This window comes from Lampetra fluviatilis, chromosome 3, assembly GCF_964198595.1.
Source record: "Lampetra fluviatilis chromosome 3, kcLamFluv1.1, whole genome shotgun sequence".
NCBI classification, from domain to species: domain Eukaryota; kingdom Metazoa; phylum Chordata; class Hyperoartia; order Petromyzontiformes; family Petromyzontidae; genus Lampetra; species Lampetra fluviatilis.
In genome coordinates, this window is record NC_136277.1 from 8,278,720 (window position 1) to 8,297,327 (window position 18,608).

At 45.2% G+C, this 18,608-nt stretch overlaps 1 long non-coding RNA gene across 1 annotated transcript in view; it reads right to left on the bottom strand.

The window, feature by feature from the left end:
• LOC144951890 (uncharacterized) overlaps positions 1-18,608 on the bottom strand; it is a 57,776-nt gene that overhangs the window by 20,348 nt on the left and 18,820 nt on the right. Inside the window, exon 3 of the long non-coding RNA XR_013640544.1 lies at positions 1,748-1,814. This is a non-coding gene — a long non-coding RNA (uncharacterized LOC144951890). The remainder of the gene's footprint in view (positions 1-1,747; positions 1,815-18,608) is intronic.

Below are 18,608 nucleotides of genomic sequence, written 5' to 3' on the forward strand. Positions count from 1 at the left end.
CGACTTAAGCCACACCCAACTAAGACAGCGTCCTCAGCATTCCATCTCAACACCGCAGAGGCAAAAAGTACGCTGAAGATCGCGTTTTGTGGTAAAACGTCACCAATGGCCCACTCCCGAAATACCTTTGAGTGGTGCTCAATCAAAGTCTCACTCTCAAGCAACACATTGAGTGATTGAGCAACAAGAAGAAAACCCACATGAACATTATCCATAAACTGGCAGGAACCAGTTGGGGCTGTGATGCGCAAACACTACGGACTGCCACACTCACCCTCGTGTATTCGACGGGAGAGTATTGCTCACCTGTGTGGGGACACAGTGCTCACAATCGAGTTATCGACAGACAACTGAACATCGCAATACGTGCCATCTCAGGTATGCTGAAGTCGATGTCGACCCAGTGGCTCCCAGTGCTCACACACATTGCTCCGCTGCATATCCGTCGTGAAACAGTGGCCGTCAGGCAGTACCAAATAATTCTCGTCAACCCACACCTTGCGATACATCAGGACATAAACCCAGTGCTGCCTGTTCGCCTGAAATCACGTCACCCATTCTGGATCACAGCAGCCTCACTCCACACCACAAATATAAATTAAGGTGAGAGATGGACTGTGGCCGACGTCAAAAATAAATATCTTATACAGCACCCGACCGTCAAACCTCCCGGTTTCAACCTTCCATGCGCCGCCAATGGTCGACCATCAACCAAATCAGTACCAGGCATAACCGATGCAGCCAACCGATGCACAAATGGCGCATCAAAGTTTCGGCCACCAATCCAAAACGGTCGTCCACATTTTAAACAGCTGCTGCCTTCAATCCTTTAAAGGAGGAACAGACAAAATCCAATCTGCGTCTGAACAGACAGTTGAACAGATAACAAATATAGAATAACATTTTTAATCTGCAACTATGAATCCACTCCATACGAAATAATAAGATATGATTAATTATATGTATATAGTCAATCGTAGAAAAACTGGAGTTCAGTGAAGTTTGAAAACTGTCATCTCCTTTGGTGTTCAATCGGACACCAGTACAATGTAATTAGCTACTCTGCCTCACTACACATTCTCGGTGAATTTCATTCCCCCCGTATTTGACAGTAACCAAGATCCGTGCTATATAATATCTGTACTGTTGCAGGGAGCCATTGAAATAGAGCTTAATTGTTTATTGAGCACTTTCTGTTAAAACACATACAATATTTCTATCTACTATAAATAATGGAACATTTTCTAAACATGCTGATTAAAAAATATAGCTCTAGCAGTCATTATGGTGAGATTTACAAAAAAATAAAAAAATAAACTGCTATTTTATTTTGTAACATGATCTGTATTTTTTTTTATGTATATAAGTGATAAATATAACCTCTCAGAGATGACACAATTAATACTAGCACATCTTAACTCGGTATTCGAGCCTCACAGTCGCCTTCACTGCCCGTGTCTCTGCATCTCCCAACATGTCTCTGTCTCTACCCATTTGGGGGCAAGGGGGAGGGGCAGTTGTTACCTCCGACTACATTTTGGAAGGCTATTACAGGTCACAGAAACTTCTGGTTATCACTAAGAGCACACCAAATTGCCGATCTGTGCTTGTAAACTAATTTGTTGTTTCAATGGAAACTGCAGTCCTCTTCATAGCACTATCCTCACCATGAAGTCAGTTTGTTTGATTTTGTTTCCATGTAAAACAGCCAGGAATCACATTACGGGTGAAGAGACGTTCCTCTCACCTAGGGAGTTTCTTCAGGTCGTCCAGTAGAATCCGCACCTGCTCCGTCTTCTTCTTGAATCTCTCATCTGTCAGGGCAGCAGCAGCAGCAGCGCAAAGCACTCGAGTCAACTGAAGCTGAATTTATGGAGTCACAACTCGAGTCCATTGAGTCAAACTGGCTTACCGGGGTTGCACTCCAGGTCACTGACTCAAACCGGATTGCTGGAGTAACACTCAAGTCCATTGAATGAAGCCGGATTACCGGGGTCACACTCGAGTCCATTGACTGAAACTGGATTACAGGGATCTCACTGAAGTCTAGTGACGAATGCTTCCAGGAGCATGGGATAGTGGTCTCCTCAATTGATCCCCTGAGCTCGCAATGGAAATTTTATATTCCCATGGCAGACATGGTAACATGCTTCCTAAAAAACTGTAATTTGTATTGACCTCAGACTCAGACTAACTGTAATGTACAGAAGTAATTATTTATAAATTGTTGCATTTTTCACTGATTAATGTATTGAAGTGAGAATGGTCTGAAACGTCACAGTAAATATATGCACATCAATTAACGTAACATTGTAAGTAAAGATAATTGTTTACAAATTAATTGATCTGTAATTTATGACTAGATATTCACATTGACTTACAATAAACTAGATTTTAGTACTTACGTTAAATATGATTTTCATAAGTGGTCACTGACATGCTCTTGTTCTCACCAAAACCTGGATATCTCCACTCAACACTGTGACTCCTGCCGCCCTGACCACCTCCCCCTCCACCTTTGTCCACACACACTTTGGCTAATTATAAAAGGTGGGCGTATTGGTCTTCTCACTCGACCTTCTTGGCTCCTCAACCTCTCCCTTTCACCTCCCTCTTTCGAATCCCAATTATCTTCATTAACTTCCCCCTACTCCATATCTCTGCTCATTATCTAATGTTCTCCTGGCCCACCTTCTTCCTTCTTTTATTATCTTGAATGACCCCCCATCCCCACCCTTCTGAATGAATTTAATCTTATTCTCAGCACTCCCTCTATTGCTTCTATCCTCCTTCCCCTGGTCAATTCATTCAATCTCTACCTTCATCTATCTTCCCCTACTCATTCCATTGGTAATATTCTTGATCTCATTTTCTCCACCGGTAGTCAAGCATCCCCTATAAAGCACAGTACCCCATCCCCCCCTCCAATCCCTGCCTCCTTTTCATCACCATATCTCTCCCCCACCTCATCCTCTATCCCTGCTCCTGCCCATCCAACCCTCTGATGTATCTCTGCTCCCTCTCAACAAGTTATTTAAACTCTAGCATTGCTTCTCTCCTTATTGTTATATCTTATATCATTGGGTCTTTCCCGACTCAGCATCCACCACTCTCTCCAATGCACTTCATTCCTCTCACTCTGTATACCCATAACTCCAATCCGAGTTCCATCCCATCCATTGTATTGTTACGGTGGTACTCGCAGTTCAGAACCATTTGTCAAACTCAGCTCATGCCGGTTTTTTCTTATATTCTCATTCTACTCGACATTACTGCAACCTTTAAAACAGTTGACCGTCCTACTCTCTATTCTACTATTTCCTCTCGGTATCTCTGGTATCTCCTCACGTACCTAAGCAGTCTCATCGAACCTCGTCACTTCTCCCCCATCCACTGTCACTGTCGGTGTTCCCAATGTTCTTTCCTTGGTCCCCTTCTTTCTTCTCTCTACGTATCTCCTCTCAAATCCCTCCTCTCATCATTCAACATTCTCCATCAATTCTTTGCTGATAACACTGACATTTTTCTCTCCATCCCCTCTTTCACTCCTCACCTTGCTGCTCACATTTCTAGCTGCCTCACTGCCATCCAATATTGGACATCTTTGTCTGTATCAATCCTTCCAAAACGCAAATTATTTTATTCCCTGTTTCCTGTTCCCCTTCTCCCTGCCCTACAATCTCTTTCCCTATTAATATTTTACCCCTTTATCATCTGCCCATATTCTTGGCATCATCTTTGACTCATCTCCCTCTCTATCTGACCACATATCTGCCACTACCCGTTCCTGCCACTTTTACATCTACAACATTCACAAAGTCCGCTCGCTCATATCAAATATGGCCACACCACATAACTTCTAATTCACTCCCTCATCTTCACTCGACTCGATTATTGCAAGTCCCTCATGCTCGGTCTTCCCTCCTATGCATTAAAACCACTCCAACATTTCCCAAATGCCACTGCCTGGATCATCTTCAAGCTCCCTTACCACTCCCACACATCACCTCTCTTCATCCAGCAACACTGGCTTCCCGTCTACTATCGTTGCCTTTTCAAATTCCTCACCTTAGTTTACGAATCTCTGCATAGTCTGCCCTTGCTTCCCTCATTACTTTCTATGCTCCTTCTTGCCATTTTCGTTGGCAATCCCAGCTGTCTCTATCTGTTGCCCCTCCTCCTTGTGCCCACTCACGATTGCATTCTTTTTCACTTCTCGCCCCCGTATACTGGAACTGCCCTACATGTCAATCAGCTTAACTGTTCATTTGCAATTCTTCCCTTAAACCTAAATTATTTCCCTCGCTTACCCAAACTCCTCTTCCCCTTCCCTTCTCCATCAGTAACACCATCTCCTTTAATACTCTTTGGTTCTTTCGGTAAAGTCACGTAGGAATTACCTACGGTTCTTTCAGTAAAGTCACGTAGGTATTACCTACGTGACTTTACCGAAAGATCCAAAGAGTATGGATCCTTGCAGTCACGAAAACTTCACCATCTCCTTTCCCAACTTTCATCATACCCTTCATTAACCACTCAATGTCACTTTCACCATAAATAAATTATCGCATCATCATACTCATGTATGACCATCCTTCTTATCAATTCAACTCATATCATCATACTTCTGCTGTAAATTAGTTAATTGCTTGTTCAGCACCTTGGTTAAGGTGTTAAATAATTTGAAATAAGATAAGATGCTCCAATTATATACATTACAACATTCCAGTGCCCAGTACTTAGGAAACTCAGTGAATGCATTGCATTTAGCGAGCCCCCAACCCATGTGACCACCAAGGTCATGTCCTCAGTGACTATCAGAATCAGAATTGTATTTAGGGGGGGAGGGGGGGGGTCACAAATAAAAAGACTAACACCAGCAAGTAACAAAGGCGGTTTTGAAATTACCCAGCTTTTTTAGATATTTCTTTTTCAAGAACATACAACATGGGCCAATGCCACGTAACTAACTGGCCCACCCGTACCAACTTGTATGCAAATGATGCCCCCCCTCTCTTTTTGAGAAAATCATTTTTCGAGGGAATTGCAGGCAGGACGCGGAGCGTGCCAGTGACTACTTATGAAAACCGGATTTAATGTACGTAATACAATCTACATCATGCCAGTACCAAAAAATGAGAATAAGTTTTTCCACTTTTTTCGGGCAAAAAAAACTTTTTACAAGGAATCATGTCTGCAGTAACCGCAATACGTGTGGTCAGAATGCAAACAATAAACACACTGATAATATATGCATTGTCCTTGAAACTGATTGGTCCACACCAGAGACAGCTTTAATCACGACGTTTTTGCGCAACACAAGCGTCCGTCATCAGCTGGGACAACCACAGCAAGAAAACAATTGCTGAAGTGGGCAAAAGAGGTTATATTGGTAAGAGAGGGGGGAGGAGCCAGGGAAGAGAGATAGAGAGGATGGGGGTGTGGGGTAGGGGGAGTGGAGTGCTGAGGCTAAACAAAACACAAAACAACGGCAAAGTACCGAAGTAGGGAAGGGAAGTGAGCGGGGCTGGGAGTGGGAAGCTGCAAAATGCCAGGGTGGGGAGGGGAAAAGAGCAGGCTGGGAGTTGGAGGCTGAAGAAACTGGAAATGCGCATATGAAGGCAAACTATATAGCATTTAAGGTCTTACATGGTTAATAACATCCTTCCAATGATTGCTCAATTTGTATCCATCTTCCCAGTTGAAGTTATGTCTATGTTTATATATCTGGATGGCTTCATGAACAAACCGTTGATAGTAGCCTGATGGTTTGCAGAGTACCTTGGCCTCGAAGAAAACAATATCATGAGAGCCCTCAGTGTTATAGCAATGGTCAGCCACAGCGGAGGAATTAGTTCTACCGTGTTTCAGATCTGACTTGTGCTCGCGAACACGGTCCGAGATATGTCATTCCTTTTCCCCAATGTAACACCCACCACATGTGCAACTTAGCTTGTAGACTCCAGGATATTGCATGTCATGAATGACATCCTTCACAGATGGGATTAGATCACGGATTTTGTGTACTGTACTGAAACGGACCTGGATCTTGTGTTTGTTTAAGATTTTGGAATCTTCTTGGTAACGCCTGCTTTGTATGGTAACATGAAGGTTTTGATCGGCGTCTCTGGGGGTTGTTTCTCCCTGGTTTGAGACACAGCTTTGCGAATGATACAGTCCGAGTAGCCATTCATCTTGAGGGCCTGGTGTACATGTTCCAGTTCACTGGTTAGATGGTGTTGGTCAGAAATGCAGTGGGCCCTATGGTGTAGTGTTTTGATGAGGGAATTCTGTGTCGGATGGTGGTGGGAATCAGGTTTCAGATAGGAATCTGTGTGGGTGGCTTTCCTGTAGACATGAGCTGTGGTTGTCCCACCTGATGACAGACGCTTGTGTTGTGCCCAAAACGTCGTGATTAAAATTATTTAATTTTTATACCTTCAAATCTAGATAGAGACAGCTTTCTTTCGTCTCAAACGATGGTAGACCAGAGGACGCCAAAAGGCGTACAGCTCAAAGACAATGCACTATCAAAGTAATTAGAGCTTGGGGTAAGCATCTACATCATGAGACCTCCTTTTCCACTACCAAAATATAAGAATACGTTGTTTCTCTTTTATTCTGGCAACAAAACTGAAACCTTTTTACAAGGAATCATGTCTGCATTAATCACATTACTTGTGGTCAGAAGGCAAACAAAAAACAAACTCTGATAATATATGCATTGTGTGTTTTTTGTTTGCATTCTCACCACAAGTATTGTGGTTAATGCAAATGTAGAGGTGTTACGGAGGGCAAACAAACACACTGGGCGTGGTTACGCCCGTACGCGAGGAGATGCTTACATCCACGTCCGCACCGTTTAGCCTGGGGGGCTAACACGGCGCTGGGATCTCCCACGGCCCCACCCCTCAGTGAGGGAGTTGCTATATAAGGCGGTGAGCCGGAGGGCTCGGGGTTCAGTGTTCAGCTTAAACCAGTGAAGCAAGAAGACCGGCTAGATAGGCCCTGGGATTCCCCTGGATCGCTGTCCTTCTCAGGACCGACCAGGGCAAGCCAGTGGCATGGCCCCGAGAGCCCAGAGCCGATGTTCTTTTAAGAGCCGGTCTGGTGACTCAGGGTGCCGTGATCCCAGCTTAACCAGAGCTGGGTCAGCTAGCCTCCCCTAGCCCTGTAGTGGAGGACCTGGGAGTAGGCTAGCCAGGGTAGAGATTGAGGGATCTTCCTGTAAGACGGGTGAAGGGGCCGATACCCCTTCGAGTGTTGCATATCTCGGCCTGTAATATACAATTGTGGTTAATAAATAAGTGTGCCTCCGACTACGTCGTCCAAGTCTCCTTGAACCTACTACACAAACATCATTGGACCAAGATGGCGACAGCGCCGCAGCTGGCTGCAGTCCCGGATCGCTCTCACAGTTTATCAACCGTAACCACACCTCGTACCTTACCCACGTCCTTCTTCACTCACCACCACTCTTCTTACTTTCATCTTCCATTACATTTTTCATATAATTTCTTTTGTTTCATTATTTTCATTATTACTTTGGCGTCGCCCGAGTTTTGGGTGGCGGCCGATCCCTACACCCAAACCCGCCCGCCTCCGTGTTCACTGCACACGCCTCGCGGCGCTACAACAGCCGACAAATGCCGTTTACTGCAGTGTCACACAACTCGCCTTAACTGCCGCATCGCACAGCTGTTGGGCAGTGCGAGTAAACGAGGCCTGTTGCTTCGATTCACGAAGCTGGAGGACGCTGGCTGTATTGTTCATGCGGCGCGGCTTAACATCTGCCCCGGGCACGGTTTCTACCAGCAACGTCCTCACAAGGCACCTCTTCCGGTACCATCAGCGACTGTGAGCTTGGCGTGCCCCAGCATCGCCAGCAAGTGGGAGATCTACGTGCTCCGTCCAACGTTCACCACCATCAGCGAGTGGGAACGTGAAGCAGACTGTCATCTCCTCAACACGAGAGAGTTGGCTTGCCTGCTGCCCAGCACCACCAGTGAACGGGAGCTCTGCGAGGTACGTCCATCCTGCTGCACCACCTGCGAGCTGGAGCACAGAGCGTGGTCAGCTATTCCACTGGACTTGGTGTTCTTCTGGCTGCTCCATTGTACGCCCCGCCTGCGTGGTTCTGTACGCCCGTGTACGCGCTCAACGAGTGTTTACACGGGCGTGTTTGCATCCGCTATGTACGGGGGAAGTGCTTGCTGACAGCGTGGAGCTTGGACAACGACACCTCGACTTGCTGCTCAGGGCAGCTGAGCCGCTGATTGGAGTCCACCCGAATCCGGGCCCCTTCATCCGCACCATCATTGCAGCACGGGCTGATATAATAGGGCTACGACATGCACCATCTCTTCATCATCTGCACCTGCAACCCGCACTCCTGAGGACGCTCTCTGTCCTTGGGCTTCTCCGAGGCCAACGTCGGAGACTGCATCGGCACCATGGTTGCAGAGGTGGTAGGGGCCGCCGTTCACAGGTCGACCTCGAACCAGCCAACTCCTCTGTTCCCTCGACGCCTCACCTGCACGGATCTTCACATCTACCTTCACATATCCGCCTCGGTCTGCTCAACGCACGCTCCATCACCAATAAATCAGCCCTGATTCACGACACCATCTCGGACCACCACATCGACCTTTTGCTCATCACTGAGACCTGGTGCAGGCAAGACTCCCCGCCAGCTATCTCTCTGGAAGTTGCGCCCCCAGGATACAAGGTTCTACATAAACCTCGCGCAACTAACCAGCGGGGTGGTGGCTTAGCGGTCGTTTACAATGCTCACTTGAAAATTAAAGAGCTCCATCTACCAATGGCTCAGGCCACATTCGAGGTCCAGTCCGTATCCCTTACTACTAACAACGAGTGCTTTTCCATTATTTCCATCTATCGCCCTCCAGACGGCAGCATCAACACCTTCGTAAATGAGCTTTCGGAATTCCTATATCTGATTCCTAACCCATCTCACAGGCTCGTGCTTACAGGTGACTTCAATTGCCCCGGCAATACCCCAGCCTCCATCGATAGTCACCTTGAGTCAACTTTGGCCTGCCATAACCTGGTCATCACAAACTCAGGCCCCACCAGAGCTTCGTCAACAAACGTTGAGAGCATGCTCGACCTGGTTCTGGAACCTAACCAGCACCGACGCATCACTGCACTGGGAGTTTTCCAAACTGGTTACTCCGACCACCACCTCATACTTTCTTCCCTCCAATTTCCGAAGCCAATCACCATTAAATTCACCCTCAACTTGCGTAATTTTAAGGGTATCGAATTTTCTGCTTTTCGTCTCCTCCTTGCAAACTCGCTTTCAATGCTATCCCCATCATCGGATCCAACCGTCTGCGCTCTCCAACTAGAAGCTGACATGAGGGCGGCGCTGGACAAACTAGCTCCATTAAAATCACGAACCGCTAGGCAGTCTTCTCACGACACTCACTGGCTCTCAAGAGATGCCATCATTGCTAAGCGAACCAGGAGGCGCCTTGAACGTATCGCATCCCGCAGTGGTCTACCTGCTGATCGACTTGCTTACAGAGTCGCCTGCAGGAAAACTAACAAACTGATCCTTGTCTCACGTTCCTCCCACATTGAGGAACGCATCCAAAACGCAACCGGAAACCTGCGCATTCTATGGAAAACCCTCAAAGATCTTCTCCATCCCGGTAGCACTATGGTCCCTCACCTTAGCGATCCCCTTGCCTCACTGAAACTTGCCACCTCTTTTAATACTTACTTCAACAACAAGCTAATCGCCGTCGCAAACTCGTGCACGTCTACTGACACATTGCACCATTGTACCCCGCTCATGGTACCTAAAATTGTAAGCACTAACCCAGACACTCTTCTAACTATGCTAAAGCCTGTGTCCACAAAAGACGTTTTCGCTTTAATTGAATCACTTCATTTGAAGTCATCTCCACTCGACGTGCTCCCAGGTTCCTTGTTCAAGCAATGTGCTCCAGAACTCGCCATCATGATCAGGAACATCGCAAATGCCTCCTTCTCTTCGGGGTGTTTTCCGTCCAACCTCAAATCTGGCCTGGTTTCTCCCTTGTTAAAGAAACCAAATCTAGATCCGGATGACCCATCTAGTTATCGTCCCATCACTAACCTCTCAAACCTCTCTAAACTCCTTGAACGACTAGCCCTCGCCCAGCTACAACCACACGTCACCTCCTCCGCAAACTACTGCTACTTCCAGTCAGCTTACCGTCAAAACTATTCCACAGAAACAGCACTCACTAGGGTGCTCGATGACATTTTAACGATCGTTGATTCCGGCTCAACTGTTGCACTTGTAAGTCTGGACATTTCGTCAGCCTTCGACACCATCAACCATTCGCTCCTTACTTCCCTCCTGAAATCCGACTTCGGTATATGCGGCTCAGCACTCAAGTGGATAGCTTCGTACCTTTCTGACCGGCAATTTTCAGTCACGGTGGGCATGTCCACATCGCCTGAAACAACAGCATTATGCGGGGTTCCCCAGGGCTCTGTTCTAGGTCCCCTGCTCTTCACAGCCTACACTTCCCCGATCGGCCGACTCATTGCAAGCTTCGGTGTTAAGCATCACTCATACGCGGATGACACGATTCTATTCACCGCCATCGATTCTAGCAATGCATCTGGATTCGAGAGGCTCTCAGAATGTACCACCGCCGTGCAACAATGGTTCACTGCCCACAACCTAGCCCTTAATCCGAAAAAGTCAGTGGCCATCATGTTAGGTACCAAGCAACGTCTCAATTCAGCAGCACTCCCCACATACATACACATCTTCGGTCACAGCATCAAGTTCACCGACCACTTCAGCTACCTCGGTGTCATCCTAGATTCAACTTTATCCTTCGACCGTCAAACCAACCATATCATCAGCTCATGTAACTTTCACCTGAAGGCTCTTAGACACATACGTCCTCTCATCTCTACTGAAATTGCCAACACTTTGGCATGTTGCATAGTTGGGTCTCGCCTTGACTATTGTAACTCCGTCCTTGTCCGGACCTCCGCTGGCAAACTAAACAAGCTTCAAAGACTACAAAATAACCTAGCACGTGTCGTCATTGCCCACACTCATCCCTGCCTTGACTCACTAGCTCGTCTCCGCGCTCTCAACTGGCTCCCCATTGCCAGTAGGGTCACATACAAGACCGCCTGCCTCTGCCACAATGCCTTCATATCCGCCTGCCCGCCGTATCTTTCTTCATTATTGACAACTTGCAGCTCAGCACACGGCAGATGCCTGCGCAGCGCGACTCACGACCTCCTCTCGATACCAAGATCCAGGATGGTCATGTCTACGCGCCGCTTCTCGGTGGCAGCCCCAACAGTCTGGAACGATATCCCTCTGCACATTCGCAGCATCACCTCAATCGCCTCCTTCAAGAGACACTTAAAAACTCACCTCTACAATCATGCTTTTGAGCGACTCTGAGCTTGGCTCCGCGCCTCTGAGTTGCGGCCACTACGTCTGCAAATTTGTGCGCGTTACAAATTGTACTACTATTATTATTATTCTTTCTTAAAAGGTTTCAGGTTTTTTGCCAGATAAAATGGGAAAAACGTATTCTCTTAATAAAATCTAGCTTATTCATACAGTGGTCACCAACACGCTACAACTATGTACATTAGAACTCATACTGGAGCCCAGTCAGAGGTGGTAAAAATGACAATTCCACATCCACAACCTATTGAGTATTAGTAGGTAACCGGAGCTGAAAGGACAGCTCTCCCAAAGCTGTTTTCCTGGGACACCAAAGTGTCCAGATGGTCGTGGCTAGCAACTCTAAACTGCTGAGTTACAAATAGCCTTCAGAGTGACTTCTGCCCTAATGGCCCAATATACTGCCATGGCTCTAGTCGAATGAGGTTTACACCTGCCTGCAAACGTCTGACCCTTCTGGTTATAGGATTCCCAGATTCAGTCCGGCACTGAGGAGGTGACTCTCTACTTTGGTGCAGTCTCTCTTCTGCTGATCGCACAAGACAAAAATCTGCTCCACCCTCCTGCAATTATGGATCTTTCCAAATAAAACGCCCATGTGCTTACTGGATGCAACCTATGTAGCCTAGCTTCTGCCGCTGAGTGGGAAGGGCAGAAAAAATGATGGAAGGACAATCTCCAGGTTGGCTTGAAAGTCAGAGAGCACCTTAGCCACGAAACAGGGTTACATTCTCAACACAGTCCTTCCCTTTGAAATGACCGTGAAGAGATGACTATCTACTAGGGCCTGACATTTGCTCTATTTTTTGGTCCAGATGATTGCCACCAGGACTGTTATAAAAGGCAGCAGTCTCTTCTAGCACATGGTTAATGGTTTAAAGTGTGGATGGCACAGTACATTTGGTGCCATCTGTAGATCCCATAATACAATGCCCGCATGCATATGGGAACGTTTCTGCTTCATTTCCCTCAGAAGTCTAGAGACTAGCTTGTTTGACCCTACCGGGGCTCCTCCCTACCTCTTTGTGGAGCGCCAAAATGGCTGAGGCCTTCACTTTTAGGGCCCCACTGATAAGCCTGATTTAAACACATCCACCTGGTATCTTTTTGCAGGTAACCAAGTTCAGCTCCCTGTCACTGTACCATCTTTGGAACACCTTCCAGCACGAATTGTACACCTGCCATGTTCTCCTACACCTGGATTTCAACAACAGGTCCTAGACGTCTGTATCCAGCACTAAACTGGAAAACCTTGCGCTCTCAACCGCAATGCCATTAGTAATTTTTACAGCAAACCCTGACACCAGATTCCGCTCTGGCTGTGCCGGTATGGTCTCGCTGGAATTTGTTAATCCCCGCCCTGGTGTAGTATCCATCATCCTGATTTTTATTTCACCCCATTACATACCCCGGTTTCTAATTCCTTTGAGTGCTTGGCGCTTAAGGTAATGTGCACAGTGCCTTTAATCATTGTTTACATTTATCGCCCACCAAAATCTAATGCCATATTTGTAGCAGAATTTTCTGATTTGCTGTCATATTTATATCCCACTTACAATCGGATGTTACTATTAGGTGATTTAATATTAACGTTGATTCTTCAAACTATTCCTTTGTGAAGGAAAGATAGGAATTTAAAATATTTCAATTAAGTTTGCCGAGTCAACTCGTAAAACCTTATCATAAAACTTTCAGTTTCTTTCTTTGGAGAGCAAGGTTCTTCTTTATAATCCAACACTTTCCAGTAATCTTGACTCTTTAGTGGCACTTAAATCACATCTTGCCTCCACCAATCAGTGATCTCCGTGGTAAACTGATAATCTGCACTTCTTAAAAAACATTTGGGAGTAAGCCTGAGCGTAGACAAAAATCTGAAAGCAACATCCATATATATAAAGACACATTAAATTCGGCAAGAAATGCATTCTTCCCTATGCTCATTAAGGATGGCGATAAAAACCCAAGAACACTTTTTTCTACATTTGATCAAATACTCTTTGGTTCTTTCGTTAAAGTCACGTAGGTATAAAATAAAATAAATCACGACATTTCGATTGCAACACAAGCAATCATCATTAAGTGGGAAAACCACAGAAATATGTTTTGTTACTGAAGTGGGAGAGAGATGCCGTGGTAAGAGGTGATATAGGTAAGAAAGGGGGAGGGGCAAGGGGGGAGAGAGGGGGGGGGGGAGTGCTGCGTGGATGCTAGGAGAGGGACGTCAAGCTGGACGGGGGAATTGGGTGGGGCTGGAAGTGGGAGGCCAAGAGAGCTGGGGATGCGGGGGGGAAGTAAACTCGGAAAAAATAGACCAGTACCCAGCAGGTATCATAGACAACAACCATAAAGGAGTTAGGGTTTTACCTGGTTAATAGCATCCTTCCAATTATTTCTCAATTTGTATCCATCTTCTTGGTTGAAGTTATGTCTTTGTTTATATATCTGGATGGCTTCATGAACAAACCTTTGATAGTAGCCCGAAGGTTTGCAGAGTACCTTGGTCTCGGAAAACACAATATCACGTGAGCCCACAGCGATATAACAATGGTCAGCTACGGCAGAAGTATTGGTTCTGCCGTGTTTCAGATCTGCCTTGTGTTTGCGGACCCGATCCGAGTCGTTTCGTTTCCCCGATGCAACGGCTGCCACAGGTACAACTCAGTTTATAAACTCCAGGATATTGCATTTCAGGAATGACATCCTTCACAGATGGGATAAGATCACAGATTTTATGTACTGTATTGAATCGGACCTGGATCTTGTGTTTGTTTAAGATTTTGGAAATCTTTTTGGTAACACCTGCTATGTATGGTAACATGATTGTTTTGATTGGCTTCTCATTGGGTTGTTTCTCCATAGTTAGAGAAAAAGCTTTGCGAATAATGCGGTCCAAGTACCCATTCATTTTGAGGGCCTGGTGTACATGTTCCAGTTCACTGGCTAGGTGGTGTTGGTCGGAAATGCATTGGGCCCTATGGTGTAGTATTTTGATAAGATAATTCTTCTGTGCTGGATGGTGGTGGGAATCAGGTTTCAGACAGGAATCTGTGTGGGTGGATATCCTGTAGACAGAGTGTCCCAACAAGCCGTCAGGTCTCTTCTCAAACAAAACATCCAGGAAAAGCAGCTTACCATCCTTCTCCACTTCCATGGTGAATTTGATCGATAGGTGTATGGAATTGATGTGGTTGAGAAATTGGTTCAAAGCTGGCAGGCCATGTGGCCAAATGACGAAAATGTCATCGAATATCTCTTCCACAAGGAAGGACGTAGGATGGATGTCTGGATGGCATCTGTTTCAAAATCATCCATGAAAACACTCGCAATCACTGGTGATAAGGGGGAACCCATGGGGGTATCTTCATTTTGATTGAAGAAAGTACCATTCCAGGTGAAGTAAGTGTTGGTAAGGCAGTGCCTCACCAGAGTAGGTACATCTGTATTCAGTCCATGTGGACTAAGTCTTAAATTATTGCTAAGGTGTCAGAAACAGGAATCTTGGTGAACAGAGAAACTACAACAAAGCTGATGAGCAAATCATCTGGGGACAGTGAAATGCCCTTGATTAGAGAGATCAAGTGAGGTGAGTTACGTACTGCTGAGGTAGTCTTGCCCATGAATGGAAGCAAGGTGTAAGACAGAAAACGGGCCAGTTGGTAGGTAAGTGAGTTGATAGTTGAAACGATGAGCCGAAGTGGAGTATCTTCTTTATGGATTTTGGGATGACCATAGAATCTGGGTGGTCTAGTAGCAGAAGGTAATAGGGAGAGCCATTTGAATGGTTTAATTAGAGAAGTCGAACTGGTAATGATATTGTTGTTTTTTGTAGCCAGGGAGTTCGTAGGATCTCTGTTGATTTTGGTGTAACTGCCATCATTAAGAAGGTCCTGGATTTTGTTGAAAGTCTTTTTATCCATGATGACAGTAGCATTGCCCTTGTCGGCCGAGAGGATGACTATGTCATCTCTCTTTTTCAACTTTGCGAGTTCAGAGCGGTCATCTTTGCTGATGTTACTAATCGGTTTCTTATCATTTTTAAGGATGGTGGCAATTTCCGATCTAGCAACATCTGTCACGATGTGTCCCAAGCCTTTGAGGGCTATGTCGACCTGGGCAATTATATTATCCACTGGGATATATTTAGGGGTGACTGCGAAATTCAACCCTTTAGCTAGTACCGATTTTAGGCTGTCTGAAATTGGGATGTTACTCTGATTGATAACAATCTTGTTAACATCAAACTTTTTAACGTGTGGCTCTGGCTTCTGTTTTGCAAGGAGGTTGAATTTAGCGATCAAGTTAACTTTACATTTGGTTGACATTGAATTAGAAGAGAAGACTGTCATGTTATCTACATTATCCCAATCAGAAGTGGACATTTTATCTGTTAATTTTAAGTGTGACTGAAAAGCCAATCAAAACCATAATGTTACCATACATAGCAGGTGTTACCAAAAATAATTCCAAAATCTTAAACAAACTCAAGATTCAGGTCCGATTCAATAAAGTACACAATATGCGTGATCTTATCCCATCTGTGAAAGATGTCATTCCTGACATGCAATATCCTGGAGTTTACCAACTGAGTTGTACCTGCGGCAGTAGTTATATTGGGGAAAAGAAACGACATGTCTCGGATCGGGTCCGCGAACACAAGGCAGATCTCAAACACGGCAGAACCCATACCTCTGCCATAGCTGACCATTTTATAACGCTGTGGGCTCACATGATAGTGTTTTCCGAGACCAAGGTACTCTGAAAACCTTCGGGCAACTATCAAAGGTTTGTTCATGAAACCATCCAGATATATAAACATAGACATAACTTCAACCGAGAAGATGGATACAAATTGAACAATCATTGGAAGGATGTTATTAACCAGGTAAAACCATAACTCCTTTGCGGTTGTTGTCTATCATACCTGCCGGGTCTTGTCTATATTTTCCGAGTTAACTTCGCCTCCCACTTCCAGCCCCGCCCAATTCCCCCCCGTCCAGCTTCACGCCCCTCTCCTAGCATCGACGCAGCGCTCCCCTCCCCCTACCCCCTCTCTCTCCCCCCTTGCCCTTCCCCCCTTTCTTACCTATACAACCTCTTACCACTGCATCTCTCTCCCACTTCACCAAAAAAAATCTTGCCGTGGTTTTCCCAACTGATGATCATTGCTTGTGTTGCAATCGAAACGTCGTGATATATTTTATTTTATACCTACGTGACTTCACCGATAGAACCAAAGAGTATGGATTACATAGAAAACATAGAGGGGACATAGACATGGAGTAGGGAGAGAGGGGGTAGAGAGAGAGAGCGGGGTAGAGAGAGGGAATGGCTAAGGAGGAGAGCAGAGCGTGAAATCTTTTGTGAAATCTTTCATTTAAAAATGGGGGGGGGGGGGGGGGTTACATAAGGCAAAGCATAAAAAAACGACATGATAAACGAAGCAAAGTGTCGACTACACCGAGCATCTTCTTGTTTCCTCTGATCGTAAAAATATTAATAAAGAAAAGAAAAAAGAGTATGGATTCCTGCAGTCACGAAAGCTTCAAATATAGATTTGATCAAATGTTCAAATTAGATTGTAAATCATTCTTATCTGGTTCCATTGTGACATGTAATACGTTTCTTGATTTTTGTAAACAACCCCCCGATTTTTTCTGGTTTTGAATTGACTGATTTCACCGTGCCACCCCCATCACACTTCTCTGACCTTGCCTCCAAAGTAAAACCTACAACTTGTTCCATAGATCCCATTCCAAGGTATCTGGTGGTTTAAGTTTTTAATGTAATGTGTCCCCTGGTTGTGTCTATAATTTGTGAATCGTTTAGCACCGGTGGCTACTGTTATTCCATTAATTAAGAAAACAAATCTGAACCCTGAAAGTATAGCAAATTATAGACCCATATCTAATTTAACTTTTTTGTCTAAAGTTTTTGAGCATGGAGTTCGGTGGTTCTTAACCTTCACTGCAGCCTTGTACCCAAGTGTTTCTCAATCTTAAAAAATATATCATTTTAATGCATAGGTTTGATGAAACAAATCATTTGTACTTACGTCCCCAGGCTAATTTGTGTTTCGAAGATTGACCGTAAAAACATCTGGCCATGTCTCGCACCCACAGAAAGGGCATCTCGCACCCCCAGGAGGTGCGTGCACCCCAGGCTAAGAACCACTAATGTAGTGGCAAAGCAGATAAATATAATCTTTCAGAATTTCATTTTCCATTTCAGTCGGGCTTTAGAGCGATGCATCGTATGGAAATAGCACTTGTTAAGGTAGCAAATTATTTATTTATTATTGCCGATTCTGGTGCACTCGCCATCTTGGTACTTCTGGATCTTAGTACCGCTTTTGATACTGTTGATCATTTCATTTTGCTAAAACGTCTTGAGACTTCTGTAAGCATCTCAGGAACTGCTCCCTTAACTAATGTCATACTTGTCCAACAGAGAGCAGTTTGTCTCAATGGGACACTGCTCATCTGTTCATGGTTTCGTGTCCTCAGGGGTTCCTCTCAGTGCTGACTTTTTTGGCCTCTGATATTCAGCCTACATATATTACCACTTTGCCAAATTTTTCGTCGTCATGGCTTAAATGTTCACTTTTATGCTGATGACTCACAGATTTATCTTAAGACTATGACCAATACAAAAGTAGCTGTTTCCGTATGATCACGCTGTCTTGCTGAAGTCAAAGCCATGGATGAACCTAAACTTTCTTAAATGAAATTGTGATAAGATAGATTATGTTATTGAGTTCTCCACATCAAGTGTGTAAATTGTATGGTTTTAGTATAGCGATAGACGGGACTGTAATTATGTCTTTGAAGCTTTCGTGACTGCAAGGAATCATCTTCTTAGGTTTTTTCGGTAAAGTCACGTAGGTAAAACATCAAAATGAATGAAAATAAAATAAAAACAAAAATCACGACGTTTCGGAGGCAACACAAGTCTCCGTCATCCGGTGGGACCGTCACAGCCAGATTAGCTGCATCAAGTGAGGCAATGATTCAAGATGTAATCCCTTAAAAGCGAGTTGAGGGGGGAGGAGAGGGAGGGGGGAGCTCATCAGATAATGGTAGCCAATGAATGGAACGTATCGGGAGGGAGGGGGGGGGGCGGGGCCAAAAAAGTGGGCGACGGCATGGAAGCG